Source organism: Pygoscelis adeliae, unplaced genomic scaffold, assembly GCF_000699105.1.
Source record: "Pygoscelis adeliae isolate BGI_AS28 unplaced genomic scaffold, ASM69910v1 Scaffold374, whole genome shotgun sequence".
Lineage (NCBI taxonomy): Eukaryota > Metazoa > Chordata > Aves > Sphenisciformes > Spheniscidae > Pygoscelis > Pygoscelis adeliae.
In genome coordinates this window covers 326,360-338,378 of record NW_008824653.1, presented here as the reverse complement: position 1 = coordinate 338,378, position 12,019 = coordinate 326,360, and positions in this window count along the sequence as shown.

Below are 12,019 nucleotides of genomic sequence, written 5' to 3'. Positions count from 1 at the left end.
AGGGAGGTGATTCTGCCCCTCTACTCTGCTCTGGTGAGACCCCACCTGGAGGACTGCGTCCAGCTCTGGAGCCCTCAGCATAAGAAAGACACAGACCTGTTGCAGCGGGTCCAGAAGAGGGCCACGAAAATGATCAGGGGGATGGAACACCTCTCCTATGAAGAAAGGCTGAGAGAGTTGGGGTTGTTCAGCCTAGAGAAGAGAAGGCTTCAGGGAGACCTTCTTGCAGCCTTTCAGTACTTAAAGGGGGCTTATGAAAAAGATGGCTGCAAACTTTTTAGCAGGGCCTGTTGCGACAGGACAAGGGGGAATGGCTTTAAATTAAAGGGGCATAGATTTAGGCTAGATAGAAGGAAGAAATTTTTGATGCTGAGGGTGGTGAAGCACTGGCACAGGTTGCCCAGAGAGGTGGTGGATGCACCATCCCTGGAAACATTCCAGGTCAGGTTGGACGGGGCTCTGAGCAACCTGATCTAGTTGAAGCTGTTCCTGCCCACAGCAGGGGGGTTGGACTAGATGACCTTTAGAGGTCCCTTCCAACCCAAACTATTCTATGATTCTAAGTATGAGTTGACAGCCTTAAAATATTATCTCATCCATATTATTTTCATTTTAGGCCTTCATTAAAGCCTGTAATTTACATGATGTCATGTTTCTTTCCTTTGCAGAAATGCAAACATGATATTTTGCGCATGAAAAGTTTGACATTGGTGGAGTGAATTATAGGGATATTGATGTACTCTACTTTCTCAAAAGGTTACTGTGATCTTTTGCTGATTAAGAGACATGTTACTAAGATAAATGCTTCAGTTGCTATTAACAACATCTCTCAGTGAAAAATCAAACATTTATACACAAAGTGCTGAATAAGATAAAGAAAGGATACTTGTTGTGTCAAAGCAGGAGGTCTATGACCTTAATGATGCTGCATCGTATCATAGTATAAACGTAAATGCTTGACTTACGCAACACCAATGCTCTAGTCTTCACAGCTCAGAAATGAATAAGCATGAAAGGCACATTTAAGAAAGTTTTTTCCAGGTGGTACCCTTTACATCTGCTGGCCATCTTGTTCTGTCTAGTGAAAAAGGTATGAAGGAAAAGAAGCTACCAGCAAGACTAGATGTAATTTTAATAAAAAATTAACTGCTATTTTGTATCTTGATTTCAGAAAAATTCAATCTGCCTCTTTTTGCCATAAAGATACTGAAAGTGAAAAGAAATTAATCTAAAGCAGACCAATGCTAACTGGACCCAAACCACTCCAAGCATATCTGACATATAACATAGAGGTGCTGACTTCAGTTCAAGGCAATAGCCACCTCTTTTTGGACACCCTAATTCGTATCACACACATGAGCTTTTCTACCCTCTCCAAAGACATGGATCCAGTACAGACATGCAATTCTTGTCCTCAGGACTGATGCATTTGTTGAAAACATGCCAGACAATCTCAGCTTTCACCTAACCAACTACAAACTCCCACTGGTTAACTTGAACTTGCTGCTCAGAGGACTTGATTTAAAAGACGGTGTGGAGTAAGGAGGTGCAGAAAAGCTACAAATGATTGTCATTTGATCAGAGAAGGTCTGGAAAGGGGAAAAAAAATCTTTATCCCATCTTGACATGCATGTATGAAGACAACTGTAATTTCAATGACATGGTGAAAAATCTAAACAAAGACTAAAAACCTGAAATGGAGTCTTTGCAATGAACCGATGCATAAAAGCTGGATCTAAATGTACGCTTTTGAACTGCAGATCTGAAAGCAGATGCATATACAATAGCATGAGATTGTTATTATCTCAGTTACAAAAAATGCCGCACTGATAGAAGAGGAGGGGGATACCAGCAGATAGTTGAGAACAGATGTGAACAGGCTGCCCTTTCCCACTCAGAGGGCTGACTTGGGTGCTCATGAGAACTGCCTGACAATTGAACGAAGAAGCTCAGACTGCTTCAGTGAAAGAAAGTTTGCACAAAGAAGGATATCCACAAAGCAATTACTCTTTACTGTCAGCTTCACTGACTTGAGAGCTCCTTCACATTGCTGCTGAGGTGAGAGCATTGAAACTGAAGGACTAACAGGATTTACCAGCACTGTTAGCAGGTTTCAGAGTTGTTCTCTGGTTATCCCATATAGTTATTTAAACTAATTAATCTCCATTTTTTATTGACTGTTCTTTCTTTGTTTGGCTTTACCCCTAATTTGAAGGACATTGAAGAGGGCTGGCCAAAATAAGATGCACCCAGGATGCTATTAGGCTCCTGTGTAACCCAGTTCATTGTTTAGAAGAAAAGGGTGCAGCTACCTGACACGCAGTAGGTGGACGATAAACAGCCAGCAACTATGGAGCACGTTTGGGGAGGATCACTGGCAGGTCAACAGCTTTCAGACATATATAGGTACACGTATGGGAATACAGATACACTAGTTTTCTCCACAGATGTGGAGAAAAAGATAAAATTCCTTGAAAATTGTGTTCAGTGGGTTGAATATTCCAATACCTGTGATTTGAAAATGTTTCATTTTATTACTCTGACTCTAAAGACTAATGATTCTGGTTAAATATAAGGATCCCACAGGAACTATGAAGATAAATAAACAGGTCCTGAGCAAACCCCAAGAATAAAGGGGTGGGAGAAGGGCAAAGATGGCAATGAGACAGAACCACAACTAGAAGATTATGGGCACCAGCAGTCCAGCCATTGCCCAGTATTTTACTGACTTTAAAAAAGGATGGTTTTCAGAAGGTATTCTGGGAAAAAACAATAAAGCAGCTTTGCTCTATGTGAGAAACCACATGCAAGGTTGAGGGGATATATGGGAAAAGGCATCTCTGAAATCTAAAAAGTGGATAATGGAAGAGGTCATTGTAGGCCAGCTGGAATTAAGAGATGAGATTTTGAAAGGAAACATAAAATGATGAATGAGATGGTTGGCACAAGGTTTTATTTGTGATATAAATGGTCTCCATGTGAAAGCAAGAAACTAACTGAGACAGAAAAGGGAAAGGCCAGAGACTAAGAAAAACACAAATAGCTTGTTCCTTTGATTAATCATTTCAGGTTTCCAAATCTTCACAGCACTCCCAGTTTGCTCTGCATCCAGCCAAAGAGCAGAGTACTCATCAGTCACTTGTTATTTCCTCAGCTTGTATTTTTCCCTCCACAGGTCTGTATAAGGCTAATTTGCCTTTTACTGCCATTGCTGAGCAGTTTGTGGACACTGCACTGACATTTACCTCTGCTTGTGATTCTTGTGTATTTTTTTCCAACTCTACTATGTCTCAGGCACATGACAATTTTAAGATGTGCATTGTTTCCCTTGGACATATGTGCATCACGTAGGCAAGGTGTGTGTTTATTCCCACTGATGATTTACGGCTGCCCTCAGCATCGAGCGCTCAATACACACACACAGAGATGTGGACTTGAGCAGTCACTTGAACAACACGTGGGAGCGACTGTGTTGCAAGCACCCTTTCTCCTGGGCTCCCCTTTTGCTCTTCAGATAAAGGCCCTTCTTTCATGCTGGCAGATGAGGGCAGCCGTGCTGGTGGGCAGCAGCAGACGGAGAGCAGAAGAGCAGTGCCACGCTCCACCCACTCCTCCTTCCCCACATGCTCCTCAGCGCTCAGGGACCACTGCTATGCCCAGGACACATGAACAGTGAGCTGTCTGCTCCTGCACACTGGCCATACGGCCAGGGCTAACACTGTCCTTAAGTGGCAATAAGGTCAGGTGGCATCCTGTTGCTGCAGGGCTTTCCCAGGCAGGGAGGAAAGCATGCGTGGGCTCCCACTGGTAGGCATCAGGTTTACATGATGTGAATGCACATATGCCCTTCCTGCTCTTTTGCTTCTTGCCTTTTAACAGCAATTGTTCCCATCAACCTGTCTCTTTGCAAATTTGTCACATTTTCCAAAGAACAGACTTGGAGGCTATCTAGTTGCTTCTGTGAAATAGGTAAAAAAAAAAAAAAAATCCAATTCTGGAGGAGTCAGGGTTTTGCTGATGGTTCCCACAACATAAATCCAGTACTGGGTTTGGGCAACATAGCCTACAGTTGAATTTGGACCTACAAAAATAAATGTAGCCCAGATTGTGAAATAAATGAAATAAATGCTCCTAAAGCAAAAATGGTAGCACATTTGGAAGATGAATTGGAGTTGTGCTGCTTGAAGCACTGGTTCCAGCAATCCTGGACTCACAAAAGCAAGTCTGCTTCATGATTATTTAGAAAAACAGGAGGCAAAATGTAAGTGGGAGAAAAAAAAAGCCCAAACACGCAGACTGCTATGTTTTGGAAGCCACAATCTGGTGTCTCCAGGGAAATGCAGAGCTTTGCTACTGATGAACCAGTGGAAACGACATCATGAGGTACCACGTCCATGTACAGGATCCTACATAGGACGTAAGTTGCTGAATAAATACATCCCTTAGTGGTTCTAAGAGACAAGCAGCCAACATATTTGGTGCTAGCTGATGAGGCAGGCAGGAAAGGAACAGTACCACCACACAGAGACATGGCAAAGGAGGGTCAAATGGTGGCAGAGATACTCGAGCACTGCCACGTGCTGCTGTCACTCAGGAATTAGGTGCAAGGCTGCATCAGCACGTTAAAGCAAGGTGGCAGCAACAGAGATGAAGCCTCTCAAAATGAGAGGAAACAAAGAAGCATAAGATGTTTCATTGCAGCGCTAAGTTCACGTCCCTGAAAATGCCATCCATGTGGAGTTAATAAGTACACACAATCATGCTGTTTCCCACATACTTCAGAAACAGACCGATAGGTGACATCCTAAGGGACCAGTAAGTCCCAGTTAGGAACACGGGCTGCAGGTCAGCCTGATTACAAACCCCTTTGTAGCAGCCACTGTACTGGAGTACATCTCCGAGAGCCAGCTGCTAAGGGGCGATTACCAATGATCAGACTGTGTAATCAATCTGCTACGCTGAAGGGATGATTGCTCTCATCTCCAAGCCAAAAATACAGCTCCTGCCATGAGATGCTTGTTCTGTGTGGTCCCCTCCACAGCTTTGAGGAGGAAAGCAGAGACAGAAAGAAAACCAGAGCACAACATCCATGTCCCCAAATACTGTGTCTCTGTGTGGATTATTAGGAGCTCACCCTCCTTCTGTTTATCTGGGATTGTCCCGCTTCAGCCCCAAAAACAGACCACAAATTTTAATCCTGTCAACTTTCCTGACTTACTGCTTTGTTTAGAAATGGCCTACTGTCAGACATTGTTTCACTTTAATAAAGATTTAGCAACTAAATACAGCCATTAATTACAGTCACTTTCACACCCACATTTCTGGGAATGTGATGCTGGGAGATATGAGCTCAAGCATTTGTTTCTTGGCTATCAAAGAGAAAATGTTTATATTTTCAAATTTTTTTCCCCTCAGTGTTTTCAAACAAAACAGGAAAGCAATCTCTAATTGTTATTGCTTTAAACATTTGCTCAACAATGAATTCACTCAGCCTTTTTACAGTAAATATCACTTGCCTACATGCGAGATAGATAGTTACTCATCGCTGAAGAGTGGGTAATAAAATCAGGGAATAAAATGGCAGCAGCAGACAAGAATCAGTTTGTTCCTGCATTTGGAGACCCACATCCCATCTTGGTACAACTTCACTCAGAGGAGAAACATGTGCTTTCATCAGGTAAGGAGGTGGCCTTTACCTTAACTCTTATATTAAATTAACAGAAAGAGAGGGAAACCCTCAGGTCAAGCAGTAGGTTGCAAACTGCACCAAAAGTGCTGACAGAGGTAATTTTTACTTGTGTTTTGTATTTTTCAAGTGACTGATTATAAAAATAAATTGCTAACCATGCAACTGCATGAATACCGTGTTTGTTTATTCTCACATCAGTGATTGAGAAGCTGTAAATAGGTGTGACAGCTGCAGCATCTCCTCTGTTGTCACTGCTCTGCTCATCCTGCCAGACAGGCGGTGAGCGGGATGGCTACTAGGACTAACAGGAGCATAGTATGATCCTCAGTCAAAGAGTTATGCATGAGCTGTATTACTCCTAAACCGATGCTGGGGTTTCTGTCAAGATCAGCACTCAGAGAGATGCTCCTTATTTTGGGGGAAGAGCACACCCCATTCTGCCAGCTGGCCAAGCTTTACTGAAATGGTGCAGAGTCTGACAGTCCCAGTTTTCCAAACTTCAGTAACATCACCTGCTCGATTCATTTTGGAGGAAATGACACGATAGTTAAAAAAAAAAAAAATCTCAGAACCTGATAGTCATGAATCCAGTACTGAAAGGCAAGTCTGTAAGCTTAAAGCTGTAACTTCATCAATATCCAGAAGAACTCGAGGGATGCTCTGAGCATTACCTGCTGGGCCACCTGACTGCACAGACGTGACATAAGAAGGATTTGCTGCTTTGCCTCTGCCACCCATGGCCAGTTTAAGCTTCCCCACTGAAGAAGAGCCAAATTGGGAATCACTTCTCCCTAAGACCCTTATCTCCTCTGTGGCATCACAGGGAAGTCCTGCCTACCTCTCTGTATCCTTTATTTGCAGGTGAAACTTTACATTCTTCATAAGAAGTTTTGAAGTTTATGAGAATGAAGATCATGTTAGAAATTGAACCAAGTAAGTGGTCAGTCACTGCTGTATGTAGCAGTTGGATAACAACCCTGAAATACTGCAGTGGCTTGGAGCCACCCGTAGGTGACAGACACAGCTGTACTGTCTTTCGTCGCCACCCCAAGCATGCACACCCATGCTGGCCCAGCCCAGATGTGCAGCAGCTTGCACATACAGTCCTCCTCCCTGGTCATGCCATGGTCTTGCAGGACAGAGTGCAGGCATCACAGATGATCACAGTGATTGGGTGCAACGTCTCAGTCATGTCTCACCAAAATTGACAGTATATGCCCAACCACTGCTTATATTTTAGGGTTCCAGAGATCTCTAGAATAAGCATGGAGATGCACCCATGCCCTAAGTGTTACATATTTCTGTAAAAAAAGATACCATGGATGTGGTGGAGTCCCGCTGAATTACCCTCAGCCTATGTGCTACACAAGGTATGGAATAATTTCTTTTTTAACTAAAAAAGCTAACTCTAAAACATTATTGAAACTGTTTGTATCAATGAAATTATACTCTTGCTTAGGCAAGGTTAAACATAGCATAAAACTATGTGATTAGTTTTCTAATGGCAAAGATCAGGTGGCAAGACAAGACCAACTTTCATTTCAGAGGAGACTCTCCTAATTCCACTTATTCTCCTCTAGAACTGAATTTAAAATTTTTAGTAACTGTTGGCTTTGCCATTTCCAAAGCCAACAGTTTTAGAAATAATGAACTGGCTTCCAGGAGCTAGCCAGCATTCTTTACATCAGTTCAAATCATACCATGCTGCATGCTCAAGGAAGACATCAGAGTTTGGCCAAAACTACCTTTGCCAGCTGTCTCCCATTTCCCTTCACTTCTTCAGCATTCCCTGTGGAATATGCTGGTACCTGAAGGCTTTGAGGAACAGCAAAGCATGGCAGCCTAGGCAGCCTAGGCAGCAGCTTACATCAGCATGTTCTCTTCTGCCTTCTCCATACACCCCTCTTCTGCCGGCTATGTACTGTGCAGACCAGAGGTCAGGAGACAAATGTTTTAGAGGCAGGGTTATTTATTTAGTCATGCAAATGTTCATCTTTAAAGCACCCTTAAGGGTATTAAGTACACTAAAGCAATAAGCAAGAGATGCACCATGAAAACCACCCGTGCTGAAAATTACAGCTGGCCGGGTAAAGAAGGTTACTTGTGAAAGTATAAAGCACAGTTGTAAGAGAAATCAGGAGGTGCATACCTCTCCTCAAACTTCATAAGATTACAGGAGAAATGAGTTGCAAAACTACCTTGGAGAACAAGGGAGAGAGAGCACAGCAATTCAATTTCTTCTGCTTCTGTTTCATGTCCGTGAGAAATGCCAGAGAACGCACCAGGAGAATAAAACATCGGCTACCCTGACAACAAATCAGTGCAGGATTTCACCGCCCTACCCATCTGCACAATTTCACAGCATATTCAATCAGATGGCTCAGTGACCAATACAGAATGAACCATTTCACAGCCTGGATCCTATTACAGAACAACCATTTGCCATGCTTTAACATTAATAACCACATATTCGATAAAGTTTTCCTCCAGATCTGAGGGGGAAAGATATCACAGGACAGACAAAGAAAGAGGAGTGTTTGTGAATGCGTTTTCAATATTTTTCTCCCAAGTGACTGCTGGGCTCAGCATCTAGAGAAGACAATTTAGAACTTTTCAAGTTGAGGTTGTAAGTTGCTCTGCTCCAGCTGGAGAGTGACCAAAACAGGAAACAGTGCAGAAGGGGTGACATTTCCATTCCTGGGGTTTTAGATTCTACATCTATCACCACTCACTCTTTTTGCTACACTTACACCTGCAGTGACTTACAGCCTTTTAGTCTGCTGTTCTGTTTCACTTTCATCTCCTGTCCCTGAACAGAAGAAATATTTACTCTTTGGCTCCCATCTTTCAGATCTAAGCTTAAATCTTTGTGGGATTTGGACTTGAGCTGGTGCAGCTATAACATCTGAAATAATCTACAAAAGGTAAAGATGGAGGATATGAGAGACATAGAAAGAAGATACCCAAAAAGGACAGCATACCTGAGTTGTATGCATATATAAAGTGTCCTCCTTCCAAGAGAAAAGGTGGGGGAAAATTCCTGAGAAGATTTCAGAAAAACTTACAAGGAGGGGAAGACAGAGAGAGGAAAGGAGCAACCTAATTTATTTAAAGTGGAGCTCACATTTAAAGAAAAGCTATTACAATACCTCAAAATGCTTTGCCACTTACTGCAGATTATCAAGGCACTTAATTATATACTTCATTTAAACAGAGGTGTAGTTCAGAGGATTACTCACACACTTTAAGCATACACTTAATTGGGTGCTGAGAGAATTTAAGTGTGGTCAGCTGCTCTGAGTCCTTGGGTTCAGCTGCACTCTCAGAAATCCTTTAAAACTTTACATTTTAACATGTTTACTTCCTCATCAATTCAGTTGTTACTTTTTCTCTCTGAATATGCACCTCAACACCTCTATGCATCAGCCAAAGAGACACGGCTGTCCTTTCTACTTCCATGCAGCAACTCTATAGGGCTGGTAGCTTTTATCAGTCCCAGAACCCAGCACATCTCAAGGCTCAGCACGTCTTCCCATGTTTTGCAAATGCTCATCCAGTTGTTTTGGCAGAAAAAAAAGCCACAGTGAAAGTTGATGGAAGTTTGGTTTTGTTTTAGCCATGCACGGCTCATTCATAGACTGTTCCCCCTTTCCTAACATCTGAAAGGCTTACAAGAAAAATTACAACAAACAGAACCAGCTGAGGTTAAAAGCTTTTTTTTATTATTTTTTAAAACATTTCCAAACTTGAGATAATCTCTTTGCAAAACAAAAAAAATTCACCCTGTATCCAACAGCCTACTGCAAAGAGGCATTGAGCTTTTCTGAAGCAACTGTAACAATGTTTTCTAATTAGCTGCTGCTTAGCAGGTTTTGGTTCTGGCAGCTATGAGGAGTGTGGAATTCAGCTTTCAGAATAGAAAGACTAAAGATTCAGCCTAAGAGTACGTGTCATTTCAAACAGGCGGTGCTGTGAGACAGAACTGAAAGCATCGTGTGGGTGTGCGAGCCAGCCAGAGAAAGGATGGGTAGTGACTACCGCTAACAGCATCAGTGCCGGCTGCTGTGTACGCGCTGCATGGTCATATTTACAGGGAAAGATCTTTCACCCCGTGTTGCCTCTGCTCCCCATAATCCTTCCAAAGCTGCAGAGCGTACATTCAGTAAGTGTTCAGTGTTCCTGATCTTGGCGTCACAGCTGGCCGTGGGGTTTTCTCCTATTCAGTGCTCAATGTAGGGACAGGTATTGTTCACTGCAGCACCAAAAGGTACAGGACAGCACACCCTGGACACTCAGCACCTTCAAAACAGAAGGCAAGGAGTTCACACACTTCATTCTGACCCTTTTTGTATCCAAGTACTAACAACTTGCATATGCAATGTCAGCACCATATTTGCCAAAGGCTTCCACTGCATTTATCCTGCTGCTACTCCACAGAAATGGAGCAACTCCTGACGTATCCACCGGCACGAGAAGATCAAGCCACTGATGGGTGACACGACTATCATCAGTTTACAACCAATTTTACAACCTTCCTTTCACCCTTGAATATATATCTGCTTAAAACAACAGAGAGCCATCACCATTTCAAAAGACACCTTTAAAAAACATCACCCCAGTGAACAGTGGAAGGGGTTAACACTAATCCCGTTTAGGATACTACACTTATCAAACCAAGAAGCCTGCTGAAACAACAGACAGAGGACTCCAAAAGACCTCACTGGCTTAGGAAGGCAATGCAATTCATGACAGAAAATACCTTCAAGGAAAGTAAGTCCCAGCAGACAGATGTAGCAAGATAACAGAGCTGGTCACTGCTGAATTTACGTGGGTTGCTGTTCTAATTTTCTGCTTTCCACATCACTGCACTTCATTTGAATGCTCTAATGTTTTCTTTGACCAATGATTTAATTTGATGGTGTACCAATGGTCACCAGAGCATGATGCTGATTTACTAAATCCCATGCAACCCTTTGAATCATTTGGAGTTTTTTGGCTTTAGCCTGGTGGTGAAACTAGCTTCCTAATGGCCAGCATCCATCCCATTTCCAACAAAACTTAAAACAGAACCCCCACCCCCATGTTTGCAGCTCATCAATGAATTGAGAAATTCAGCCTAGATTAGCCAAAACCAAGCTTTTAAAAAAAATAATCTATAACCAGTCTAGATTTGCTAGCCTATGGATTCTGAGGACCCAATACCACTGGGCTACCCAGTTGCTACCCAGAAACTCAGTTCTCATCAAGTCTGCCAAGAGCATTACTGGTCAGTATATACAGGGTTGGGCTCCTACTGAACAAGCAAGATGTTTGGCATGAATGTAGTGCTGCTTCCATCTTCATTCTGCTTACCTGCCATCTGTTGCTATTTTCTGTGTACAATAGGATGCCAGCTGTTGCTGCCATCAACTGTGTTGTGAAAGGCTCACGCTTTATCATTGTAATGCATGTGAATGTGTCCATTTGAAGTCATCTTACAAACCTCCTTTCCCCATTCAACAAAGACGGAAATACGTGAGATCTGCTCCCTTTGTGAACTCTTTAGCCTGTGTCTGCTGAAAATCATGTAATTGATTAAAAAAAAAAAAAGCACTTCACAGAATTAGTTTCACTGTTAATTGGCACATGAAAGACAAAGACATTATTTCCAGTATCTTCTAACCCCCCCTGTGCAAGGGTGCACATAACTAGATTGCACAAACACATGCATCACATGAGCCACATCCTACTTTCCCCTCCCTGCCACCCCTCTCCTACCACATCCTCCTCTTCTAACATTCAGCAGCTCCTATGAGAAATTGGTCACGCTATTAACTGATGGAAATACAGTCACTCCAAAACACATAGTCTCAGCCTTCCCTGGATTAATAATATGATAAATAGTAGGTTTCCTCTTGCTCTTCCAGGACTTTTTCCTATGAATTGCAAAGCATTCTCGCCCCATGTGTTCCAGGCTTTGAGATATTGCATTTTAAGCAAGTGGACAGTCCTGCTGACGTTACTGGAACAATAAACACGTGCTCCAAGTGAAGTAAGTGCTTAAGTGTTTTGCTGGATTGGAATCACTGCTTTTAGCATCTTTGACAGCAATTACAAGCACAATCCTGGAACAACAGCCTCCTCCAAAGTGCAGTTTCAACACTTTATAAAACCAGTATGCCCAAATCTCCGCAGAATTTTCAAAAGCTGGAACAGAAATTTCTGCTATACAAGACTTGGAAATGCATTCTGCAGTGTTACTGCAGTGGTAAGAAAAGTGCAGGGATTCCTTGTGTTCCCCTCACTAATAAAAATCTAATGCAGTTGTGCCAAGCAGCTAGCAGAAAGACT